The following is a 25,650-nucleotide window of genomic DNA, read 5'->3' as shown; positions in this document are numbered from 1 at the left end:
CCGGAAGAAAAGTATGCACCAAGGAGTATGTAGCCAAGGGCCGTTGAAAGAAGACCACTAAGGCCAACACCTGACCCTTGATTGTATTTAAGGCCCTATGTCGAAACAGGGACCATCACCCTTTAAAGTAAAAGGTCTTGCACCGCACCAAAAACAGCCTGTAAGCAGACTAGGGACCATCGCATGTTGGGAGGAAGAACCTTGTCGAAGGGTATGAACGAAACTCGGTCTTGTAGCCAGACCTAATGACCTCATTGACCCACCTGACTTGTACCAGGGGAGTCCACGGCTCCGGGAACCAGCGAAGACATCTCCCCACCCCAGATACGGGTGAGGGCGCACCTTCACGCTAAAGGGGCCTTGTCCGCAGGTCTGGAGAAGCCCGCTCCTGACTTGCCAGACCAAGTTCGCTTGGATTCTGAAAGAGGAGGCCCCCGAAGGGCTCTGACTTGCCAGACCAAGTTCGCTTGGATTCTGAAAGAGGAGGGCCCGAAGGGCTCTGATCCCTTGACAGTTGAACCTGAGGGACGAAAAACTTCTTGTGATCCGAGAATGAGGGCACACATCTACGACCATGGTCCTTGCCCTTAGTAACCCACAGAAGAAAGGTAGCACCAAACAGGCGATCTCCTTCAAAGGGAAGATCAGTCAAGGCCTTTTTAGATTTCTGGACCGTAGATCAGCAGTTGAGCCATAAGACACGCCGAAGGACCACTGCCGAAACAGAGAGCCGAGCAACTAGGGGAGCCGCATCCAAAGAGACGTTACAGATAAACTGCAGCCCTTGGACCAGCTGATCTGCCAGCTCAGGAAAGGCAGGGGGGAGCTACTCCCCCTCCTGGTCACAGTGCAAAAGCCTAGCCCATTCGGTCAGAGCCTGTGACACCAGGGCAATGGTGAATATTGGCCTTAGTGCCAAACCAGCCAGGGTGTACATAATGTGGGCCAAAGCCTCCGCCTTCCTGTCAGCTAGGTCCTTAGAGGCCAAGGACTCTTCAACCAGAATCTTGGTTACCTTGTTCAATCAGGAAACCGGAGGGTCCACCACTGGTTGAACAGTCCACTTCTTAAGAAGAGACTCCTCATAGGGGTATTGCCTATCAAAATCGCTTAGGGACCCCAAGGGGACGCTTTGGTCAGCCCCACTATTTAGTGTCAATTCTGTCAAAATAGGCAGGGAAAGGGAACACCTTTTCTGCTCTGGATGGCTTGTGAATGGCGAAGGGAACCTGCGCCTCCGCCGCAGCTTCAGCTGCGTCCTCCATCTTTAAGGTCTTCCGCACAGCTACAATTAGTGCGCCCACCAGCGCCTTTTCGTACGCAGTTGCAGAAGTGGAGGAATCTTCCTCATTATCTGAGGATTCAGAGCACGTGGTCGCAGACCCATAAGAGGGGATCCACGTCCATGGCAGCCAAATCAGATTAAGGATCTGAAGAGACAGATGAGGCAGGGGAAGGCGGGGGGGGCACTTTTTGCCAGCCTGTCGCCCAAAAGCCACCTCCACCCGGGACACCAAGGGCTCCAGCACCGCCGTCAGTGCATTGATGGATGGATGGGACCCGGAAAGCCCACAGAGGGAATCAGCAGGGAAGATGTGCTCCAAAGACTCCATGAGTCACCAGGGGGACCCCACAAGACACCCCAAGAGGACCCCACCAGACTCACCACCCCCTGGGAAACCGGGCACCGCAGCTACTAGGAGAATCTGCGCTGCACGAACAACGATCAGAAAATGAAAAGATCCAGGAGTCAGCACCAGGGGATGAGGAGGGGCTCCCACCGCCGACATTGTTGCCCAGAAGGCTCCACTGCCATGGCCGCCACTATTTTCATTGACATACCACTGAAAATTGGCCGCCGGACTACACAAACATGGCCGCCGTGCATTAAGTACACAGGTAACACAAGAACATGGCAGCACCATGAGGCTCCCAGGAGGGATCCCTAGGCTTCAGGAAATGAGACAGGCAGGAAGGAAGGCCCTGGCAGGAGCCCCCACCAGGTACAGTTTTCCCCCCCACCACCGATCACCTGGTCGCCAGCGGCGCACCCCCCCACCCCCATCGCCTGCACAGCACCCTGCCCCCACTCTTACTAAGCCATCCTGTATTGTTATGGATAAAATTCATGGTTTCCTTTATGGGCAAAGCCAATTTCCTGCCCTGTGAACCAGACTTTTTTACCCACTTGTTATTTCCTTGGGCACCCATTCCCCTTACCACAATCGCCCATACCCTATAAAAACTGACAGGTTTTCTAATCCATCTCCCCTTTATCCAAAACTAAAGAGGGAAGTTCTGGGCCTCAAAATCACCTTGTCCCCATGCAGAACCAGAAAAGATTCCTTGCAGGGTAGGGCCACCAGTTCATACACTTACCTCACTGAGCTGATGGCGAAAAGAAACACCACCTTATGGGTAAGAGGAGATAAAGGAATGCTTCTGATAAGTGATATGCTAATCTGTGTGGTGACATATAAAGTTTGGCGGTAAAACACAAACTGTTGAAGCATCTACAGAGGTTAGCAAATGAACCCTCATGCAGGCAGGGCCGGTGCTTCCACTAGGCAAACTAGGCAGCCGCCTAGGGCGCATTGCCACCTAGGGGCGCAGCCAGGAGTCAGCAATCTCTCTCCATCATGAATGATTATTGTGAGCTGAGGGGAGAGGTGGCGGTAGGGGAGGAAGAAGGGACAGAGAAAGATGCTAGGTGTCTTGGGCAGTGGCGGAACTATCAGGCCCTGGCTTTCCACTACTGTTGGAGGGGCCCCAAGAGGCAGGAATAGAGCCCACCAGAGTGCTGCCTGCATGATTATCCTCTTCAGCTGGAGCTGAACGGCCCTAACCCAGGCAGGAAGTAACTCTCTGCACTGAGCTGGTCCCTGGGTGTTACATGAAGCATCCCTGGTATGAAAGGGATTCGGGGTCACCAGGTGTGCCATGGGGAATCAGAGTCACCAGGTGTGGCATGGAGGATAGGGGTCACCGGGTGTGCCATGAGGAATTGGGGTCCCTGGGTGTGCCATGGGGGATTGGGGTCCCCAAGTGTGACACAGAGGAACATCGGGGTCCCCAGGTGTGACATGGAGGAACATCAGGATCCCCAACAGTGACATGGAAAAACATCAGGGTCTGACATAGAGGAAAACGGGGGTCCCTGGGTATGACATGGAGGAACATCAGGGTCAGTGGGTATGACAGCATGACATGGAGGAATATTGGGGTCCAAGGGTGTGACATGGAAAAACATCAAAGTCCCTGGGTGTGACACAGAGGGACATTAGGGTCCCTGGGTGTGACATGGAGGGATATGGGGGGTCACTGGGTATGAAAGAATAACATGGAGGAACCATCAGATCAGGGTCACTGGGTATGACATAGAGGAGTATTTAACCCCTTCCCCTTTTTTTTGGGGGGGGCGCAAGTAGCTGGTCTTGGCTAGGGCGTAAAATAGTCTAGCACCGGCCCTGCATGCAGGGGAAGGCTTGTCTTAGGAATTGGAACATTTTGAGTGCCCAAACTTGCAGTTGGACAGGAAGCCAAGATTGGGGTGTCTGGATTTGGAGGTCAAGGGAGTGGAAAAACGAATGGAATGTTTTTTAAATATGGCAGACAAATTTGCAGCCTATTTCTTAAGCTGGCCATAGACTGTTCGAATCAGAACCGGCCAAGATTTGCACCATGTATGGTCAAGCTGAATATAAGCAAGTTGAACTATCGATCAACTTGGTTACAACCGGCCAGTCGGATTTTAAATGCGATTATTGCTATTGCCTAGTAAACCACTAGCAATAATCACTGTGAGGAATTCTCCTATCAACCTGTGGTTACGGGAAAGAAAATTGCTCAATCTTTAAGCAGCCTTAGGCTTTTTCCCCCTAAGACGGGTGTTCTTGCCACCAGCCACACCCAAAGGAGCCATAGAGGACTGCAGGGGAAGAAACAGACTCCAAGATTAGAGGATAACATGATTCTAGGCTGAAATCAATAAGAAGGTGCACTGTGAGCAGCCGACAATCATTTTTAGAATGTGAGCTGGAGGCACCCAGCACAGCATGGCTATTACCTGGTGTCTAGAATTAGACATGTTGTGACCACATGACAGTAAACTAAAACATAGGCTCAAGGTAACAGGTAGTCTCAACTACTCATGAAACCCAGACAGCTAGACAGCACCATACTGACACACATTGTGAAGACATCATCCACTGTTATCACTGTCAGGAAGCTGGTCCACAGCAATGATGTGCAGCAGACAGTGAGCAAATGTAGACAGGAGGTGTCTGAAAATATCAGCAGCATTAAAGCAGAGTTCCGGCCTCGGGGGTCAATTTGAGCTAAAAATACTCCCGGGACAGTCAGGGCTAGTACATTCCATAATGGATAGCCTCTGAACTGTCCCGGGTCGCACTTACCTGTAAGAGGAAATACTTACCTTGAAAATTTCTTCTCCAGCGCTGTCATCTCAGGTGTGGGCGGCTGAAGCCGCAGCGTCCCTCTTCCTGTCCTCTTCCGTGACTTCAGAGTTCCACAATGCACTGCACCGGCCCCGCTCGTCACTTCCGATGCAGGCGCGGCATCCCTGCACAGCTTCTGGGCATGTCCAGAAGCTGTTTAGCAGTGAATGCCGCGCCTGCACCGGAAGTGACGAGCGGGGCTGGTGCAGGCGCATTGATTCCTGGGAGCGATGACGTTCAGCTCCCAGGATTTATCGCAAACCGGAAGTGGCGGCGCGGGCCGCGGCCACAGAGGGAGGAAGTGGAAGCAAGGTTAGTATATTTTCTTCTATAATAAGGTAAGTGACCAAAAAAAAAATCGCCAGTATCCATTTCTTTTTCAGGTTGCCCTCAGCAAGCGGATGGCCCAAAATCAATTTTATCGATTTTGAGGCCGGAACTCCGCTTTAATAAGTTTACAGAAAAAAGGCAACCAACTCACTGTGGCCAAAACTTAACCAAGTAATGTAGGGTGGCTTCAGCTCTGCTCTCCACCTGCAGGAGTGGTCCCTTAGAGGAGTTTTGCCCCTAGTGGGTTTAATCCTATTTGTTAGTTTATAAGTTTAGTCACAAATGAAAAAACACAATAGACATTACTTAAAGTCAATGCGGTCTATGAATGGAGGAGGCAGAGCTTCCATTCATCTGCCTATCCTCCCTTCATAGATGATATATACAGCTTACTTGAATGGAGGGGGGAAGAATAACTTGGCAATGTCAGCACTCTTGATGAGTGCCTGTCACAGGTTCATCGGCTCTAATAAAGTTCACTGCACTGTAAGATTATGGCAGCAGGGGTGGGGGTCTGGGGGGAAAGATTTCAGCTAATGCAGGAGCCTTAAGCACAAGGGACACATCCTTCTGATTGTAAGTAATTTTGCTTGTGCTATGCCCTGTTTTTTCATTAGTGAATAAACTTGGGCTTTAAGATTAAAAAAAAAATATATGAAAAAAGAAAATAATATTTTATGAAAAAATAAAAACGGCAAAGGTTTTAAAAACTGCCAATTAGGGTTCACATCTAGTTTTCTTTATATGCTGGGAACCAGCATCTTCCCTTGCCCCTCGGACCTATGTTATTCTTAAGAGGTGCGGTTACCATTAATTCTAGTTCAGCCTACAAAACACATCCTGTTACCATACAATGGCTTTATTATATATGGACGTACCTTGGAAAACAAATTCAGAACACTGATATTTTTAGTCTGCCTTACCTAAACAAGTGTTTTAGGCTGTTATACAACATGTCATGTGGGCAGAGTCGAGGAGTTGGGTTAGGCCATTCAAAGACATGATATTCCTGTTTCACTCAGACTTATTTCAGTTGTGGAATCTTTGGAATCGCACTGCTTGATTCATACAGGATTCTGTTAAGAGTTGGAAACTAAAACAAGAATTGCAACAAAATGGTCATTTCTGAAAAACCAAGCATCTGATTGATTGCTGAAAGTTGAATATTTGTTTTCTGTTAAGTGATTCACTTTTTTGCCATTCTTCATGTTTGAAATAAATGTCTATTTTAAACGCAGTCCATTACATTTCTTCATCACCTATATTTTAAAATAAGTGCAGCCAATTTAAAAAAACAGGTCTGGAGTAAAAGGGGAATGGTAATAAATAAATATATATACACAGTATCTCACAAAAGTGAGTACACTACTCACATTTTTGTAAATATTTTATTATATCTTTTCATGTGTCGACACTGAAGAAATGACATTTTGCTACAGTGTAAAGTGCTGAGTGTACAGCTTGTATAACAGTGTAAACTTGCTGTCCCCTCAAAATAACTCTACACACAGCCATTAATGTCTAAACTGCTGGCAACAAAAGTCAGTACATCCCAAAGTGACAGTGACAATGTCCAAATTGGGCCCAATTAGCCATTTTCCCTCCACAGTATCATGTGACTCGCTAGTGATACAAGGTCTCAGGTGTGAATGGGGAGCAGCTGTGTTAAATTTGGTGTTATTGCTCTCACTCTCTCATACTGGTCACTGGAAGTTCAACATGGCACCTCATGGCAAAGAACTCTCTGAGGATCTGAAAACAAAATTGTTGCTCTACATAAAGATGGCCTAGGCTATAAGAAGATTGGCAAAACCCTAAAACTGAGCTGCAGCACGGTGGCCAAGAACATACAGAGGTTTAACAGGACAGGTTCCACTCAGAACAGGCCTCACCATGGTCGACCAAAGAAGTTGAGTGTACGTGCTCAGCGTCATATGCAGAGGTTGTCTTTGGGAAATAGACGTATGAGTGCCGCCAGCATTGCTGCAGAGGGTGATGGGGTGGGGGGTTAGCTTGTCAGTGCTCAGACCATACGCCGCACACTGCATCAAATTGGTCTGCATGGCTGTCCCAGAAGAAAGCCTCTTCTAAAGATGATGCACAAAAATGCCCACAAACAGTTTGCTGAAGACAAGCAGACTAAGGACATGGTTGACTGGAATCATGTCCTGTGGTCTGATGAGACCAAGATAAACGTATTTGGTTCAGGTGGTATCAAGCATGTGTGGCGGCAAACAGGTGAGGAGTACACAGACAAGTGTGTCTTGCCGACAGTCAAGCATGGTGGTGGGAGTGTCATGGTCTGGGGCTGCATTAGTGCTGCCGGCACTGGGGAGTTACAGTTCATTGAGGGAACCATGAATGCCAACATGTACTGTGACATACTGAAGCACAGCATGATCTCCTCTCTTCGGAGACTGGGCCGCAGGGCAGTATTCCAACATGATAACGACCCCAAACACACCTCCAAGACGACCACTGCCTTGCTAGAGAAGCTGAGGGTAAAGGTGATGGACTGGCCAAGCATGTCTCCAGACTTAAACCTGATTGAGCATCTGTAGGGCTTCCTCAAACGGAAGATGGAGGAGCGCAAGGTCTCTAAAAACCACCAGCTCTGTGATGTCGTCATGGAGGAGTGGAAGAGGACTTCAGTGACAACCTGTCAAGCTCTGGTTAACTCCATGACCAAGAGGGTTAAAACAGTGCTGGAAAATAATGGTGGCCACACAAAATATTGACACTTTGGGCCCAATTTGGACATTTCCACGTAGGGGTGTACTTACTTTTGTTGTCAGCGGTTTAGACAATAATGGCTGTGTGTTGAGTTATTTTGAGGAGACAGCAAATTTACACTGTTATACAAGCTGTACACTCAATACTTTACATTGAAGCAAAGTGTAATTTCTTCAGTGTTATCACATGAAAAGGTATAATAAAATATTTACAAAAATGTGAGGGGTGTATTCACTTTTGTGAGATATTGTGTATACAGTATATATATATATATATATATATATATATATATATATACATACATACTGAACAAAATATAAACGCAACACTTTTGTTTTTGCCTCCATTTTTCATGAGCTGAACTTAAAGATCTAAGACTTTTTCTATGTACACAAAAGGTCTATTTCTCTCAAAAATTGTTCACAAATCTGTCTAAATCTGTGTTAGTGAGCACTTCTTCTTTGCCGAGATAATCCACCCACCTCACAGGTGTGGCATATCATGATGCTGATTAGACAGCATGATTATTGCACATGTGTGCCTTAGGCTGGCCACAATAAAAAGCCAATCTAAAATGTGCAGTTTTATCACACAGCACAATGCCACAGATGTCGTAAGTTTTGAGGGAGCGTGCAATTGGCATGTTGACTGCAGGAACGTCCTCCAGAGCTGTTGCCAGTGAATTAAATGTTCATTTCTCTACCATAGGCGTTTCAGAGAATTTGGCAGTACAAATACACATACACGTTATGTCACTTTTAATAGCGTTGCACGCATTTTTACAAAACATGTCATACTTACCTCCTCTGTGAAGTTGGATTTGCACAGGGCAGCCCGGATGCTCCTCTTTTTGGGTACCTTGTTGCTGCTCCTGGCCCCTCCCTCCTGTCGAGTGCTCCCACAGCAAGCAGCTTGCTTTGGGGGCAACTGAGGCAGGCTGCAACTCCGTGTGTCCATTCATCCCACCCCCTCTCTCTTTTCCTATCGGCTAACTGATCTTGATCGACAGCAGTGGGAGCCAATGGCACCGCGGCTGTGTCTCAGCCAATAAGGAGAGAGTCCTGGACAGCCGAGGGACTCCTGGACATCGCTGGACAGAGATGGGGCTCAGGTAAGTATTAGGGGGTACTGCTACACCCAGAAGGTTTTTTTAGCTTAATGCATAGAATACATTAAGATAAAAAAAACCTTCTGACTTTACAACTCCTTTAACCTCCCTCATGTTGTTTTATATTTTAGGCCTGTAATTTTTAGGCTCCGTTCACATGTAGGCGTTTTGGGGCGTTTTTGGGGCGTTTTTCTGCTCTAGGATTAGCTCTCAAAACGCCCAACAAGACAAATCCTATTCATTTCAATGGCCCCTGTTCACATCTGAGCGTTTTGAAGCTGTATACAAAACGCCCAACGCTCAAAAAAGTACATGAGCTTCTTTTTGGGCAGATTACAGGCGTTTTCCATTGATCTCTAGTGAATCTAAAAACGCCTGCACAAAAATCGCGGTAAAAATCGCGGTAAAATCGCGGTAAAAAACGCCGCTAAAATCGCGGTAAAATCGCGGTAAAAAACGCGCGAAAAACGCTACGCTCAGGTGTGAATGTAGCCTTAGGAATAACTCACTTAAAACTGTCCAAACAAGGGTCTAGTAGTCATCCCGGGTATGATAAAGTTTGAAACACTAAACAATAAATAATAATATAATAATAATAATAATAATAATACATTTCATCAAACTCTTCATTGTTTTCGAGGTGGAGATAACTTTATTTTTTACTTACCGTAAAATCCATTACTCTTAAGTTTATTGACGGATGATGTTCTCTCTGATTCATATCAGTAGGGTTATACTGCCCCCCACAGGAGTAGGACACTAAGCAGAAAAAAGTTCTGGCTACGCCTATGGGCAGTCCCGGAGGGTACACCCTCTCTCTTCCTGCATAGGATGTCAGTTTTGTATCAAAGCACTGTCAGAAAGTAACACCAACCCAACTCAAAATAGAGGGGCGGGTACTGCATCCGTCAATGAACTTAAGAGAAAGGGATTTTACGGTAAGTCAAAAATCCATTTTTTTCTATCATTCATTGACGGATGCAGTTCTCTCTTATTCATATCAGTAGGGACGTCCTAAAGCAGTGCTATAAAATGAGGGGTGGGAACAGCAGAAAAGAACAAGTCCTCAAGACCAAACACAGCCAACCAGGTAAAAGAGGACTCATCAGAACAAAAGATGAGGCCCGCCTGAAAACAAACAGTTAACACCCTCAAGGAAGGCCAAAAGCCCTCCAAACAGCAGCCAGCAAAAAATCTTGCGGCTGAAAAGAGGCATCTGCAGATGCCAGCACAGCCACCTCATAAAACGTAGCAAAGGTCTGAACAAATGACCAGGTAGTCGTCTTGCAACCTGAAGCACAGATGCTTGTATGGCAAAAAGCCTAAGAAGCACTAGGCGCCCAAGTAGAAAGTGCCGAAACAGGGAAAGGTAGGACCTGACCCATAAATGAAGAAGCCTGCACCACGACTGTCCGATTCACCTGGAAATAGTTGCAGCAGACACAGGCAGCCCTGTCCTTGGGTCATCCGTGAGCACAGAGAGCGAAACTGATTACGGGAAGACTCAGTAGTCGCCAAGTGCCCCTCGAGTGCTCAAACTCCATCCAGAGTATGCAGCGCACATTCCGTAGGATGCGGGGGCTCAGGACACAAGATGGCAACACAATGGCCCCGTGCAAGTGAACACTAGAAACCACCTTCGGAGGGAAGGAAGGATCCGTACAAAGTACTACCTGGCCCCATGAACCAACAGAGAATGACAGGACAATGTTGCCAGTGCCGACGCCCTGCGTGCAGAGTGACAGCAACCAAGGCTACCTTCTGCAATAAGGTAAGCAGGGGATACTCTCAATACTCACAAAGGAGGGTCTGGAAGAACGGACTGCACCAACCAAGGTCAACAGTTGGCGACAGAGGTCGCACCGGAAGAACCAAGTGTCGCAACCCCTGGAAAGTTACGCACCAGGGAACGGGCGGCCAACGGAATGTGGAAAAAAAAATGTATCAAAGCCGAAACCTGACCCTAAACAGTACTCAAGGCCAACTTTTGATCAACCCCCCCCTTTGAAGGAAGCCAAGATCCGGCCACTGAGCAAGAGCGAGGGGGATCCCAAGATGATTCACACCACACAATACGCGACTTCTCATATGATGAAAAAAATCATCTTAGAAGATGCTGCCCACGCTTTACACAGGGTGGGAATCACCGAAGCAGACAACCACCTGTCCTTTGACACCTGGCTGACAACAGCCAAGCCAGCAAGCCGTCGACCCTAAAGCCGGACGGGAGATCGGCCCCGGAGATTAGAAACCCTCCCTTGAGAGGAAGCCTCCAAGGAGCGTCAGCAGGAAGCCTGACCAGGTCAGCGTACTAAGCTCGGCGAGGCCAGTCCAGAGCCACGAGAATGACCGAAATCTCTGCCGCCTCGAACCTGCGAAGGATTCTTAGCAGCAACTGGAGAGGAGGAAAGGCAGACAGCAGCTGACACTGACCTCGGCCCATCCGCGAGCACTCTCGCACGACCATGCCGGTGTCAGCCTTGCACAGGCGACCACGCCAAACATCTCAGCATTGAATATGTTGAATATAGTTAATGTTCTTGCCCATGACAGAACCCATGGGGCCACCGTTGCACCCTCCAGAGGGTCCCGGGAGCGGGCCATGACCTCTGCACTATCCTGTAGATGCGATGCCAACAGGCCCACGTCCAGAGTGCCCCCAAACAAAGGCACAACTGCTGGAACGCCTCCGGATGAAGGGACCATTGCCCTGCATCCAGGGCCTGTCGACTGAGGCAAACCGTCTACCAATTGTGTTGTTTCCCCCTGGAAGAGGAACAGCGGATAGAGCTGGAACAATGCGCTCTGCCCAAAGACGAAACATCACTTCCAAGGCAGCAAGGACACTTTTGGCGCCCCCATGGTGAATGACACAAGCCACGGTCGCGGCGTAGTCAATTGAAAGTGCACCGGACAGCTGCAGGTGCCCGATCCAGTGAACTAGGCAAAGCTGGATCGCTCTCAGCCCCAGGACCATAAGTGGTAACCTGGATCCTCCAGGGAACATAATCCCGAAGCAGAAAACCTGCCGAGGACTCCTCCCCACCCGGACAAGCTCGCATCCGTGGTGACAATTGTCCAGTAGACGGGGAGGAAGGATTCCAGAGCAAGACTTCCCGGGCACCAGGCCCAGCCGGATCCACAGTCCAGAGAGTTTGGATTCCAGTCGCCTTCGAGAAGGATTGCCTCCTGGGGGATCCCCAAGAGGGATTGAGCAAAAGGGACCATCTTGAAAAACAACACCATCAGTCCCAGAACTCGCATGCAGGTCCAAAGGGAAGACCATGTGCGGAACAGCAACACTCAACCGCAGTCTAAAGTGCCAAGAGTTTTGACCCCGGAGGGAGAAACACCCTGACCGAGGACGAGTCCAAAGTCAGACTCAGAAATTCCAGTCTCATGGAAGGGACCAGAGATGATTTCTGAAGGTTCAGAACCCACCTGAACTCCACCAGAGTTCTCACGGTGACAACCAACTTCGTTGTCAGCACCATAGGGGACTCCAAATGGAGAAGCAGAGCCCCCAGGAAACCAGGGCCGATACGCCCAGCTGTCGCAACAGCGCAAGGACCGGAGCCAACACGGTTGTGAAGACCCTAGCAGCATAAGTGAGACCAAAGGGTAACGCCACAAACCAAGAGATCCTTCCCCACAGCAAAAAAAAGAGATCCGTAGCTGTCCAGAACATAACGTGAAGGTAGGTAGCTTGATGTCTATGGAGGCCAGGAAGCCCCCTGATGTAGTAAAGCCACCACCATGCGAACCAATACCAACTTGCAATTGTGATCTGCACGGAAACATCAAAGGACCAGTAGGTCCATCTTGTTGAACCAGAGCCTGAACTACCCCACAGAGCGCCTGTAAGCGATCCGGAGACAGCCGTACATTGGAAGGGAAAAACCTTACCGGAAATAAACGGATCAAAACGCGATCATGCAACTGGACCGCATGACCTCCTGAACCCAGTCAGCCTGGGATCCGGGCCAGTCGCAGGTCCTCGACCCCCTAGATGGGAGAGGAAGCCCCTTCAGGCCGAGTAGGCCTTGTCCACAGGTCTGGAAAAAACCAAACCCATGTACGCCAGGCCAGGGTTGTCTGAAACCCACGCGGAAGTCTGGAAGGACTTCGCCACATTGACTGTCCCCGAGGGACGAAGAAACGGTTTGTGAACCGAAAAGGGGGGAACCCCGACTGCGACGAAGGCCCTCACCCTTGACAGCCTTTGTCATCCAGGGAAGCGCCAAACAGGCGATCCCCCTGAAAAGGGAGATCCATTAAGACCTTCTTAGAAGTTTGATCTGCAGACCAACACTCCGGTCAAGTAGACTCCAGTCAACCACCGAAAACGACAAGGTGACTATACAAGGGAGCCTCGACCACCGCGGCATCGAAAACAAAATGCCGCCCCTGCGCCAGCTGGTCCAACAGCTCCCCCAGGGCAAGAGGGACATGCCCCACACCAAGTCGTGGTGTTGGGACTCCGCCCATCAGGCAGAGTCTGCGTGGCCAGGGAGCACAGAGCGCAGGCCACAGCCCGTGCCATCCTATCCCCTAAGTCCTTAAAGGACGGAGATTCCTCCACCGGAACAAAGGTAGTCCCATTCAGCTAGAGATCGTACGTCCACCAAAGGCGGAAACAGTCCTCTGTACCAGAGACTCCCCCAAAAGGGGCAACAGCTAACAGCCGCTTAGACACCCCAGGGGAACGTCTCAGAAGATCCCCTCCTACATGAGCAGCCAGCAAACTGAGCAGCTCCGGGTGGCATGTGAGTGCCAGATGCCACCTGCGCCCTAGGCGCAGCCGCCACTGCGACCCCCAAATTGCAGGGTGCCACGCACAGAAAACAGCCAGTGCGTCCACCAGCGCCTGTCGTGGCAGGGGAGGTGGAAATGTCAGCCTCATCATCCGAGGAGACAGGGCGCGAGGTAACAGACCGGCAGGGAGGCCCATGTCAGGCCCACGTCTGCGGCGGCTGAGCCAGACTCAGAGTCTGAGATATCAGATGAGGCAGAGAAACGTCTCAGCGCACCTACCACCACCCCCCCCCCCGTGCCTAAATGCGTCCCGAACTGCCGAAAAGGCATCTTCGGACAGTGGAGATCCAGAACGCCCTGCGGCCTCCGCGAGGGGGTCAGGTGGGTAAAAATGGCCTGCAGGGTCCATACTGAACCCGAGGAACCCGCCAGCAAATTACATTTTTTTTAAATGGCCCCACAGCGCCCCCCGGAGGTCAGGCACACGCTAACGGACCCCCACAGAGAGAGAGAGACCACCCTCAAGACTCACTGTCCTTCAGACACTCCCACCAGTCTTCAAAGCTAAAAATCGCGTTTGTACATTTGACGCATGTGTACTTTTTTTATTAAAGGATATTAAAGGAACATTCCAACCACGATGACCAATTCAGTGATTTGTCATAGTGGTAGGAGATAGAAACACTGCACATGCTGGGATATTTACAATTATGTGCTGGGGGCTAGTTGCACCCCTAGCACATGTGACTTACTCCTGGCAGTTACTGCTGGTGGGTACTGCTGGCTGGAACTGCTGGCGTTTCTGCTGTGGGTACTGCTGGCTGGTATTGCTGTGGGTACTGCTGGCGCGTACTGCTGTGGGTACTGCTGGCGCGTACTGCTGTGGGTACTGCTGGCGGGTACTGCTGGCGGGTACTGCTGGCTGGTACTGCTGTGGGTACTTATTGCGGGTACTGCTGGTACTGCTGTGGGTACTGCTGGCTGGTACTGCTCTGGGTACTCCCTGTGGGTACTGCTGGCTGGTACTGCTCTAGGTACTCCTTGTGGGTACTGCTGGCTGGTACTGCTGTGGGTACTGCTGGTGGGAAATGCTGACGGGAAATGCTGGCAGAGATCACGGAGCAGCACTCGAGGAAGCATGCAGAGTGATGCTTCCTGTATCTCTCCTGTCAGAGGCGGAGTGCATTTGATATCACGCCACCTGTGACACCACGGAGTCGGAACTATAGAGGATATCAGCAACAGGAGTCCTAACCTGTCCACTTTCTAAAGGGGCACATCACCCCCACCTTATTCCGTGTGTACTTCCACAAGCCCTTCTTCCTCAACAGTGGGCTCACACTAATCTCTCTACTATGCCTTCTACCTTCTGGCCTTGGGATCCTACATTTCTTTTTAACTATCCTAGACTTGCTCTACCAGGACTGTAGGGGGCCTACCTCTATGGCACCTGTCAGGGACTGACCTCTCTCACTACCTGACTCTGTGTGGTTACCCTTAGCAACCAAACCATCTGAGACTAACACCACATCTCTTTGTTTAACCTCAAAAGCAACATTCCACCAGGAAGTACAGCTACCATTATCTTTAACATCACACGGAACTCTTTTTCCATTGTTTGCTAGCACAGTGTCTGTGGAGGTATCATATACAGGCCAGCGGTGACTCCATGGGACCTTCCCAAAGTTTCACATTGCCCCCTGCTGTCCAACACTCCATAAGCGACTGTTCTACCAACCGACCTTTTCCAATACATTTTTGTACACGAGTTTCTTTAACCATTTCTGTGCCCTCTGGTACTTCAATAAATAACTCCGACCTCTCCAACAGTGATACGAAGTGCCTCTCATACTCAAAATCAGTAGGAAGCAACCCAGCACACTGTGAGACAACATTCAACATTGGTTACCACACTTCCCCGTTACAGTTACCAACACTGTTATTTCCTGTCAGAATGTCTAGAGGTTCCTCAATCTGCACCTCTTTGCAGGTGATGGACAGAATTCCTGCTACTGCTGCGTCTGTTCCGTGCCCTTCCTTCACATAAAGGTCTAGCGAGTGAGACAGTATATGCACCATGTACCAACCACTGCTCAGCCACACTTCAGATCGCACTAGCAGGAATGCATCGAACCACACCATTAGAAGGAGAGACTTCCAACATGTCTGTCATTTCTGATTACTCTAGCATTTCCCCTGAGTGTCTCCTGCACAAAACAGCCGCCTGAAGCATTCTCGCAGAGAACTGTCAGACCACTTTCCATACAAGTAGCCAACAATGCTGTAACTATTACCAATTTTTACCAAAGCCACCTTCTGAAAAAGCGTAAGCAGGGGAATCTCCCAAAGATTCTCAAAAGGAGGCTTCTGAAGGACTGAGAGCAACAAATCGAGGTCCCAAGGAGGCAATGGAGACCGCACTGGAGGGGCCAAGTGCCTAACTCTCTGAAGAAAAGTAGGCACCAGGGAGTATGTGGCCAAAAGCCGTTGAAATAAGACCGCAAAGGCCGACACCTGACCCTTGATAGTACTCAAGGCCAGTTTCTGCTTAACCCCCCGTTGAAGGAAGGTCAAGATCTAAGTCACCGAGAAAGAGCGAGGATGAACCCCAAGAGACTCACACCACCCAATGTACAACTTCCACGTACGATGGTAGATCTTCCTAGAAGCAGATTATCTAACTTTTAACAGCATTGGAATCACTGACGCAGACAAACCTCTATCCATCAGCATCTGGCGTTCAACAGCCAAGCCGTCAAACTTAGCGACTGTAAAGCAGGATGGAAGATTGGTCCTTGGGACAGCAGATCTTCCCTGAGAGGAAGCTTCCAAGGAACGTCAGCGACCAGCCGCACCAGATTGGCGTACCAAGCCCAGCGAGCCATGAAGAGGGAATCCTTTAGATCCCCAGCTCAGCCGAATCTTTCTTTCTTTTTTTTTTTTTTTTGTTATGAACAGTCTATATTTTATTTAACTGACCCATTTGCTTACTAGAAGGCTGAAACTGAAATGCTGGAAAATAATTCATTTGTAGCAGTCTTCTTGTGTTCTGTAATAGCACAGATATTCTCTGCTAGCAATGGAAAGCTTTGTTCAAAGAGCATAAAAGTAAAAATAGCACCAAAACTTCAACAATTCATTTTTGTTTCTTTTTAACAAAAGGTACAACCAACACTGGGAATGTATGACTGTGGCACTCAGCCATTGTCCAGAGACTGCAGAGTCTTGTCCCATTTGGCCAGAATCTCCTTTTAGAGGGACCTCGTATGGAACTGTGCAAACGGAACCACCTCTAAGGTAGACACCATCAGGAACAGCACCTGCATGCAAGTCCGGCATGCTGAAGGAGCCTTGTCCACGGGTCTGGAGAAGCCCGCTCTCAGCCTGCCAGACTAGGTTCTTTTGTATCCTCCAGAGGAGGCCCTGATAGGCTTCGAGCCCTTGTCAGTTGACCCCAAGGGACGAAAAAACTTCTTATGAGCCAAGAAGGTGGGCCCACATCTGCGAAAAGGGTCCTTACCCATAGTAGCCTGCAGAAAAAAGGTACTTTTACCCCCTGTGAGACCTTTAATGGTGTCCTCCAGGCTCTAAACAAGCGATCTCCTTGAAAGGGGAGATCAGTCAAGGCCTTTTTCAAAGTTTGGTCCGCAGATCAGCATTTTTAGCAAAAAAGACACGCCGATGGACCACTGACAAAACAGAGAGCCACTAGGGGAGCCGCATCCATAGAGGCAGCACAGATAAACTGCAGCCCCTGGACCAGCTGGTCCGCCAGCTTAGCAAAGGCAGGGGGGGCTGTTCTCCCTCCAAGTCACGGCGTAAAGCTTAGCCCACTCAGTCAGAGTTTGCGACACCAGGGCAAAGGTGAATACCGGCCTCAGTGCCGAACCAGTCAGAGTGTACATATTGCGGGCCACAGCCTTCGCCTTCCTGTTAGCCGGATCCTTAAAGGCCAGGGACTACTGAACTGAAGGGTCTACCAGTGGTGGAACAGTCCATTTATTAAGAAAGGACTCCTCATAGGAGGAAATCGCTTAGAGACCCCAATGAGACGCTTTGGTCGTCCCCACTCTTTAGCGGCAATGCTGTAAAAAAAGGCGGGGAAAGGAAACCCCTTTGCCTCTCTGGATGGCTTGTGAGTGCCAAAAGGGCAGGTGCAACTGCATCCTCCATCTTTAAGGTCTAACGCACAGATACAATCAGTGCTTCCACCAGCACCTTTTCGATCGCGGTTGCAGATGTGGAGGAATCATCCTCCCTATCTGAGGATTCCGGGCGTGTGGTCGCAGACCCAACAGGGAGACACACGTCCGCGGCGGCCAAATCTGATTCAAGATCTGATTAGACAGATGAGGCAGGGTAGGCGCAGGGGGGGGCTCTGTTTGCTAGCCCGTCCCCGGAAAATCACCTCCACCCAGGACACAATGGACTCCAGAACCGCCGTTAGTGGATCAATAGATGGTTGGGACTCGGAGGGACCCGCAGCCTCAGAGAGGGGATCAGGTGGGGAAATGTGCTCCAAAGACTCCATGAGTCACCAGGGGGACCAGACAAAAAGTGTAAAACACTACAAAGGGACAACCACCCCCGTGCTGGCAGCACCACCCAGTCGCCAGGCACAAAGCATCAATCGATCCTCAGCAGAGAGGAAGAGGACCCCACCAGACTCACCACCCAACAGAAAAAGACACCCGCAGCCACCAGGATAATCTGCCCTCCAAGTGCGGTGATCAGGAAGTGAAAGGATCCAAGAGTAAGCACCAGGAGATGAGGAGGGGTTCCCACCGCCAAAACCACCGCCCACAGGGTTCCACAGTCATTGCCGCAGCTATTTTCAATGGCAAACCACTGAAAAATGGCCGCCGTGCATTAAGTATACAGGCTACAACAAAATGGCAGCCCTGCGCGGCACCACAAGGCTCCCAGAGACCCAGGAGGAATCCCTAGGACTCAAGGACAGGCCCAGGCAGGACTGGGACCCTGGCAGGAGCCCAGGTAAAACCCCCCTGCACAGCCGAATGTCCAGTCGCCGGCAGCGCACCCCCCCGCCCCCCATCGCCAGCATAGCTCCCTGCCCCCACCCAAGGAGGTGGACCAGACCACCCACACAGCCGCAGCATAAGTGGAGGGGGGGGGTAGGATGGGGGACAGATGAAGGTGGGTGCCTGATGAGGAGGGGAATCCGGGGGTCCGACCGTCCCAAGGAGGGGCCCATATGTCCACCCCAAAACCCTCCAGGGGGAGAGAGAGAACAGCTACTTACTATACCAGGAACACGGCGGGCACTGCTCCAGACAGAACTCCTCACCATTGAAATGGGGGGCTGTTAGCCAGGAGGAATGCTGCGAATCGGGCCGAGACCCGGTCGTATGCGACCTTGGCAGCCATTTAGCTCGCAGGCCAGCCCCCGTCTGGTGGGGCTATGTCGCGGCCGACCTAGCGCAGAGCTGAAGTCTGCACATGCTCGCTGGCCAGACTGGGGTGACCATTGGATCTAGATTATCCAGCCCTTTGCCCAGTCCGGCAGTTGATTGTAGCTCTCACAGGAAAAAAACAGGAGAAAAATGTATATGTAAAAAGAAAAAAATGCCAGGACCAGGGATCCAAGCAAGGAACTAGGTCCTTACTCCTGACTAGGCAGAAACCTATAGCAGAGAGAGGGAATATATCCCATAGGCATATCCAGACTTTTTTTCCACCTAGTGTCCTACTCCTGTAGAGGGCAGTATAACCCAATGGTTAAGAAGATCAGGAGCTGTGTCCGTCAATGAACCAAAGAGAAATTTTACCCCTGTCATTATTAGGCAAAATTCATCTTAAAAATGAAAACATTACCAGACTTTCTATACATTCTCCAAAATGCCCCTGTGTGGGTTCTACGTTCATATTTTAACAAAATTCATGGCCTATTCAGCTATTTTCTTTGAATGTCCTCTCACCCTAGAATTGGGATAAGGGCACTTAAAGAACACTGGGGGCAAGAGGTCTAGCACTGCCTGACGTTCACAAATAGTACTTAGCCAGACAGATGGTTATTAGGCAATGCCACGTTTCTTAAAGCTGCTCTTTTGAGGTTATATGTGAACCTAAATTTCTTGGTTCATAGAGGGACTAGTTTTGCTTTTGCTCTTACTAACTCCATGAAAACCACTATCAAGGCATGGGAGCAAATTTGAAAAAATTTGCATCCACGGGCAATTTGTATATCTCCCTCTTCTCCACTTTGCTGACAACAGCTGATAATGGATGCCCCAAGTTAAGCCTATTATTGATGTACTTGCCCAGACATTCCAGGCCTGGTCAGTGCTCTCTCCTCTCCTCTGAAGCCAGCCACTGGGTAGATCACGTGACCAAATTGGAGCACACTGAGAAAAGGTAAGTTTAAGCATCTTCATTCTACAGGGTAGTTAGTATAAGAGTTTGAAGGTGGGTGGGAGCCATTTTAAGAATACTTAGATCTAGATCAATTTCGCTGAATATTGACATTGCAATCACTCTTTGGTCACTTTTAGCCACATAATGTGGTATTAATCGAACAAATTTGGTCAGGTGTATCCTAATGCATTAACGATTTCTGTTTATTAGGATTGGTGGAGGGGACTGCCTTTACCATATTGCATAGAACATTACTTAGTATTTTATTATTTTATGCAGTCATGTTGATATTATAGCTTGTTTTACCTACTCCTTGTTGCAGGCCACATGTGAGCACCGTTTTTACCCTCTGACGCTTTTCTGTTGTGCATTGATGTAGTTTTGATCGTTGACTATGTCTCTGGGTTTGGGGTGTTCAGGGAACTAAAGACTGTATATCTCTTACACGGTCTATAATTACCATCATATGTCAGCCTTCTAAGTTGGAATAGCACTGCACAGGGAAATTGGGGGGAATGTAGTCCTTCTGTTTTGTTAATTTTTGTAACAGGGTCCTGCAAGGTCAGGTTGTACACTGCACTTGATGTATTTTTGGTGCCCTTTTTCTCTGTATGTTTTTGTAGGCACATTTATGTAATTTTATTGCTTTTTATTAAACATTACAAAAGAAAGAAAAAGCAAAAGTACATTCAGGGCCGTGAACCAAAATTTAAAATATTGCATCCTACCAGACCTTACATATGGTGACTGTATTCGTTTTTTTGTTTTTTTGTTTTTTTTTTCAGAGATTTTTTCCTTTAATTTCACTAGATGATCCTACCAGTAAAAACTCACTGTCCCACAATGACAACACTCACTCGCTATACTGTATATATGAAAGAGCAGTGTTCTCACCCTGATCTGATTTAAAATGCACAAACTTCACCTTCCGATCATAACCGTAACACATGGGGCAAGTGTTCTGTAGTTCACATAAGGAACTGGAAAGACTAAAAATGTTTGAAATTTCAGTTCAGTGCACAGGTGGTTATAATGACAGTAGTTCTGAAAGGATCAAAAAAATATTTATATGTACTTGCAGAAAATGTGCTAAATCTGAACTGTGACTTATTTTGCCCTCTCTAGCTCTAGTACATAAACCCCTTATTGACTGGATTTGCATATACTTTAAAGTGACTTTGTCAGTGACCCTTTAAAAAAAAATCCTAATGGCACTTTCTGCTTTAGTTATTATCCTCTGTAGAAGGGATGTCTACTACCTTTGCTCTGTTTCAGCGCTGCAGTCACTGTCAGACTGATTTATTAGAAAAGGAGTGTCGGATCCCTTCTCTGAGCTGTGGTTCCATCCTCGGAGCCCTGCATTACTGCTGAGTCTTGAAAGGACTTAGAGTCCTGAGGACAGAACCAAAGCACAGAGTGTCGAATAAAGAAAAGTCTGATGAAGGTTGGAGCAGTGGAACGGAGCAAAGTTAGGAGACAAGGGCTCCCGGAGGAGTGAGTATGCTAACTCTTGCAGGTAAAGTGTCATTAAGATCTCTTTTAGAGCTTGATAGGATAATTTATAGTATTAATGGGCAAGGGGCACTATACTGGTAGTGATAGTGTCAGAGGAACACAGATTGCCAGGGTGTAGGAAAAAGGAGGCAGCAGGGACTAATCTAGCACCATAGAGGACCCTGCAGGGGCAGATGATCAGGAAAAGTAAAAATACTGTGCCTGGTCCCCCTTGACAAAATTAGTAGTTGGCCCTTGCAATGCAGGCACAGCTCCACTGCAACGGAGGACTTTTCATTTTCTCATAGCTCAGCTTTAAGGATTAGGGTACTGGCCCCTTTTATGGGCCATCAAAGTGTAAGTTAAAACAAATCTATTTTTTCAGTATGTTTGGCATCATGTCTCACTGTACAAAGTTTTTTTAAGCAAATCATTTTTGTGAATCTTGTTGTTTTATACCTAAAGATCCTTCCATTAACAGCACTTCCTGTTGCAGGCTGGTAGTACTGGTACTGGCATGATCTCCAGGGCAGAAAGAGTAAATTAAAAAAAACAAATCTTCTCCTGAAGACACCTTATTGGCTGGGCGAAACGCGTTGTGGGGTCTTTTGATGTCACTTCCAGCCCAGGGACTGTACGCAGCGTGGCACTTCTGGGTCTACATGCAATCTTTTGCATTATCTATGTGAGTGTAATAGCAGCATTATTTTTAACTAATAAAACATTATTACACTATGATGGTTCCCCCTATTGTCTATTTGAGAGGCACAAAGCTCCTAGGAGGATTGATCACAATGTTGTAGCTGGAGGACAGGAGTGGAGAGAGTGACATCTGGTGATCAGCACTAATCATTACCCCAGAGGGTGAAATCCACAAGTGCAGTTTGACTCATTGCTGTATAGCATAGGGTCAATGGCTTTGTGGTGAGTGTGGAGAAAAGCACATATTGTTTTACAGTGAGCACAGAGAAGACTGCATGTAATATCACACAGCACTTATGAACTATTTTGGCAACAACACTTTGCATTTGATGAATGGGAATTGTTATTCACTAGAGGACTGTATCAAATCCATTTTTACCATTTTTTTTTGTTATTAATGAGATTGAACACATTTTTTATTAAGGCTACATTCACATCTTGGCGTTGCTATTACAGGTGTTTTTATGGGCTTTTTTTCAGGCGTTATTATGGGCATTTTTGCAGGCGTTTTACAGGCGTTTTTACAGGCGTTTTTTGTGCAGGCGTTTTTAGATTGAATAGAGACCAATGGAAAACGCCTGTAATCTGCCCAAAAAGAAGCTCATGTACTTTTTTGAGCATTGGGCGTTTTGCTCACAGCGTCAAAACGCTCAGATGTGAACAGGGGCCATTGAAATGAATAGGATTTGTCTTGTTGGGCGTTTTGAGAGCTGATCCTACAGCAGAAAAACGCCCCCAAAACGCCCCAAAACGACTACATGTGAACGGAGCCTAAAGATGTGGATAATTTATTAGTTAGTGAAGAAAGATAATGTACAAATTAATGCTGCCCGCTAATGTGATTAGGCAAAAGAAATGGGCAAAAACATACAGACCAGCTATAACCACTGTTAGCAGGTATCTACAGTTTATCAGCACATTAGACTTCTCCAAGATTTAAGGCATTTCAGATGCTTATAAAGTTCTACAAAGATATATGAGGCACCCCTGAGCTGCCTGATTTTAGTTTGGAGCAAAGCGATATATCTTAAAGTGATACTAAAGTCTTGGATTTTTGTTGATTAACAATAACAAACATGTTATACTTACCTGCTCTGTGTAATGGTTTTGCATAGACCAGCCCAGATCCTCCTCTTCTCGGGTCTCTCTTCAGCTCTCCTTGCCCCTCTCTCCCGAGGATTGCCCCCACAGCAAGCAGCTTGCTATGAGGGCACCTTGAGCCAAGCCACAGTTCCCTGTGTCCTTTCAGACAAGATGCCCGGCTAGGACCCGCACTCTCTCTCCCTCCTTATTGGCTCACTGACTTTGACAGCAGCGAGAGCCAAAGGCACTCCGCTGCTGTCTCAGCCAGAGTCCCAGGCAGCCAAATCTCTCCTGCAACATCGCTGGATAGAGATGGGCTTGGGTAAGTATTAGTGGGGCACATAGAAGGTTTTTTATTTTAATGCATAGAATGCATTAGGATAAAACACATTCTGCCTCTACAATCAAGTGTGGCTCCTCTCTAACCCCTCTGTCATCTGCATGAGTCACTGAAAGAACTCTAAGCTAACACTTCAGGCTCCCAGGACAGGGCACGCCCCCCCCCCCCCCCCTCCAGCACACAGGAACTGACTTGGTCTCAGCTCTATGTTTTTCTCTAAGAGCATGTTAGAGGGGAGTGGATTCCTTCCCTCCAATCAGCAATCAGATTTTATAGAGTTCTGTGCTCTAGGTCTGCAGTGTGTGTGACATCAGATCCCGGCCCCTGCTTCCTAAAGCTGTGTTTTAGAACCATCTACAGGAGAAATGGCTGCAGATAACGAGGTACAGCTTATGAAAGAGGATTTGTTTAATCTCTGTATCACCAGAGGCTAGTCACTTAGTCAATTCACTGGGTATATGTAAAGGTTTACAACCACTTTAAGAATTTAGTTGGTTAGATTAGGCATCATATTTCAGAGTTCGGTAAAGTGGTAGGTTTCTGGAGAGGGTTAAACAGTTAACTGTTAGATACAGGTCAAATGTCAGGGTAATATTTTGGGACACACTTTAACCACTTCTGGACCGGAAGATTTTCCCCCTTAATGTCCAGGCCATATTTTGCGATTCGGCACTGCGTTATTTTAATGGACAATTGTGCGGTCGTGCGACACTGTACCCAAATAAAATTTATGTCCTTTTTTTCCCACAAATATTTTAGGCCAATTTGTTTTATATTTAGGCCAAAAGGCGATTGTTTGCGCAAAAGTTATCGCGTCTACTAACTACAGGAAATATTTATGTAATTTTTATTGTTTTGTTTTTTTTACTAGTAATGGCGGCAATCTGCGATTTTTAGTGGGACTGCGACACTGCAGCGGACAGATCGGACCCCTAAATAACATTTTTGACGGTTTTGGAGGACCAGTGACATTACTACAGTAATCAGTGCTAAAATATGCACTGTCACTGTAATAATTACACTGGCAGGGAAGGGGTTAACACTGTGGGTGATCAATGGGTTAAATGTGTACCTAGGGGCGTGTTTCTAACTGTATGGGGGTTGGGCTTGTGAAATGATCACAGAGACCTGTGTTCCTATATAGAAGGATCACAGGAGCTCTGTGATCATTTCAGAGAGAACGGTCAGCTATGTTTACAACAGCTCTATTTTGCAGCTCTCATTTATTTTGGAAAATGAAGAAAAATAAGGAAAATGCATTTTTTTTCCTCTTTTTTCAATTTCCAAAACTTTTATGACAAAAAGTGAGATTTGCAAAACACTCAACATGCCTCTCAGCAAATAGCTTGGAGTGTCTACTTTGCAAAATGGGGTAATTTGGGGGGGGGGGGGTTTGTGCTATCTTGGAATTTCATGGCCATCAAAACTGGAAAAATTGGTTTTCGGGGTCCTGTGTGCGGCTAGACTGCAAAAAAGTCTCACACATGGGTTATCCCCATACTCAGAAGCAGCAGAATGTATTTTGGGGTGTCATTTCACATAAACCCATGGCATGTGTGAGCAATATATAATTTACTGACAATTTTGTGTATAAAAACAAAAAAATAAATAAATAATAAATACGGTTCTCGGAACTTGTGGCAAAATATAAAATATTCCATGGACTCACCATGCCTCTCAGCAAATAGCTTGGAGTGTCTACTTTGCAAAATGGGGTCATTTGGGGGGGTTTTGTGCTATTTTGACATTTTAGGGCCTCCGAAACCGTGATAGGCAGTGAGAAAGTGCAATGAGAAATTTACGCGCTTTGAAATTCTGAAGGTGGTGACTGGTTATCGGGGTCTCGTACACAGCTAGGATCCCAAAAAGTCTCACACATGTGGTATCCCTGTACTCAGGAGAAGCAGCAGAATATATTTTGGGGTGTAATTACACATATGCCCATGGCATGCGTGAGCAATATATCATTTCAATGACAACTTTTTGTAAAACAATTTTTTTTTTTTAGTCATTTTTCTAACACCTGTGACAAAAAAATGTAATATTCAATGAGCTCAACATGCCTCTCACTAATGTATGTGGGTAGGTGGTCCCTGCGCTATCAGAGGTGTTTTAGGTCCCTTCCTACTGCTGCACCACTAGACTGGTACCAGAAACCAGTTAGTAGAAATTTAAATATGGGGGTGTGTGGCGCGCTTCAGAAGTGGAGAAAATTTAAATAAAATAATTAAGTTAATTGAAATATATGAGTGGTAAATGTGCTATTATTTTCC

The 25,650-nt window shown here is 47.6% G+C and overlaps 1 protein-coding gene across 2 annotated transcripts in view; it reads right to left on the bottom strand.

Moving 5' to 3' along the window:
* The window catches only part of TNK2 (tyrosine kinase non receptor 2), a 362,744-nt gene that overhangs the window by 294,888 nt on the left and 42,206 nt on the right, over positions 1 to 25,650 (bottom strand). The window contains exon 2 of one of the 2 annotated variants that reach the window (XM_082252263.1): positions 5,711 to 5,863. The exons of the other annotated variant lie outside the window; for it this stretch is intronic. The gene's annotated coding sequence lies outside the window, so the exon portion shown is untranslated. The remainder of the gene's footprint in view (positions 1 to 5,710; positions 5,864 to 25,650) is intronic. 2 annotated transcript variants of the gene reach the window in all.

This window comes from Pelophylax lessonae (genome assembly GCF_965119305.1).
Source record: "Pelophylax lessonae genome assembly, chromosome: 3".
Taxonomy (NCBI): Eukaryota; Metazoa; Chordata; class Amphibia; order Anura; family Ranidae; genus Pelophylax; species Pelophylax lessonae.
Note: the sequence above shows the minus strand (reverse complement) of the source record. Positions and strands in the feature narration are given on the sequence as shown.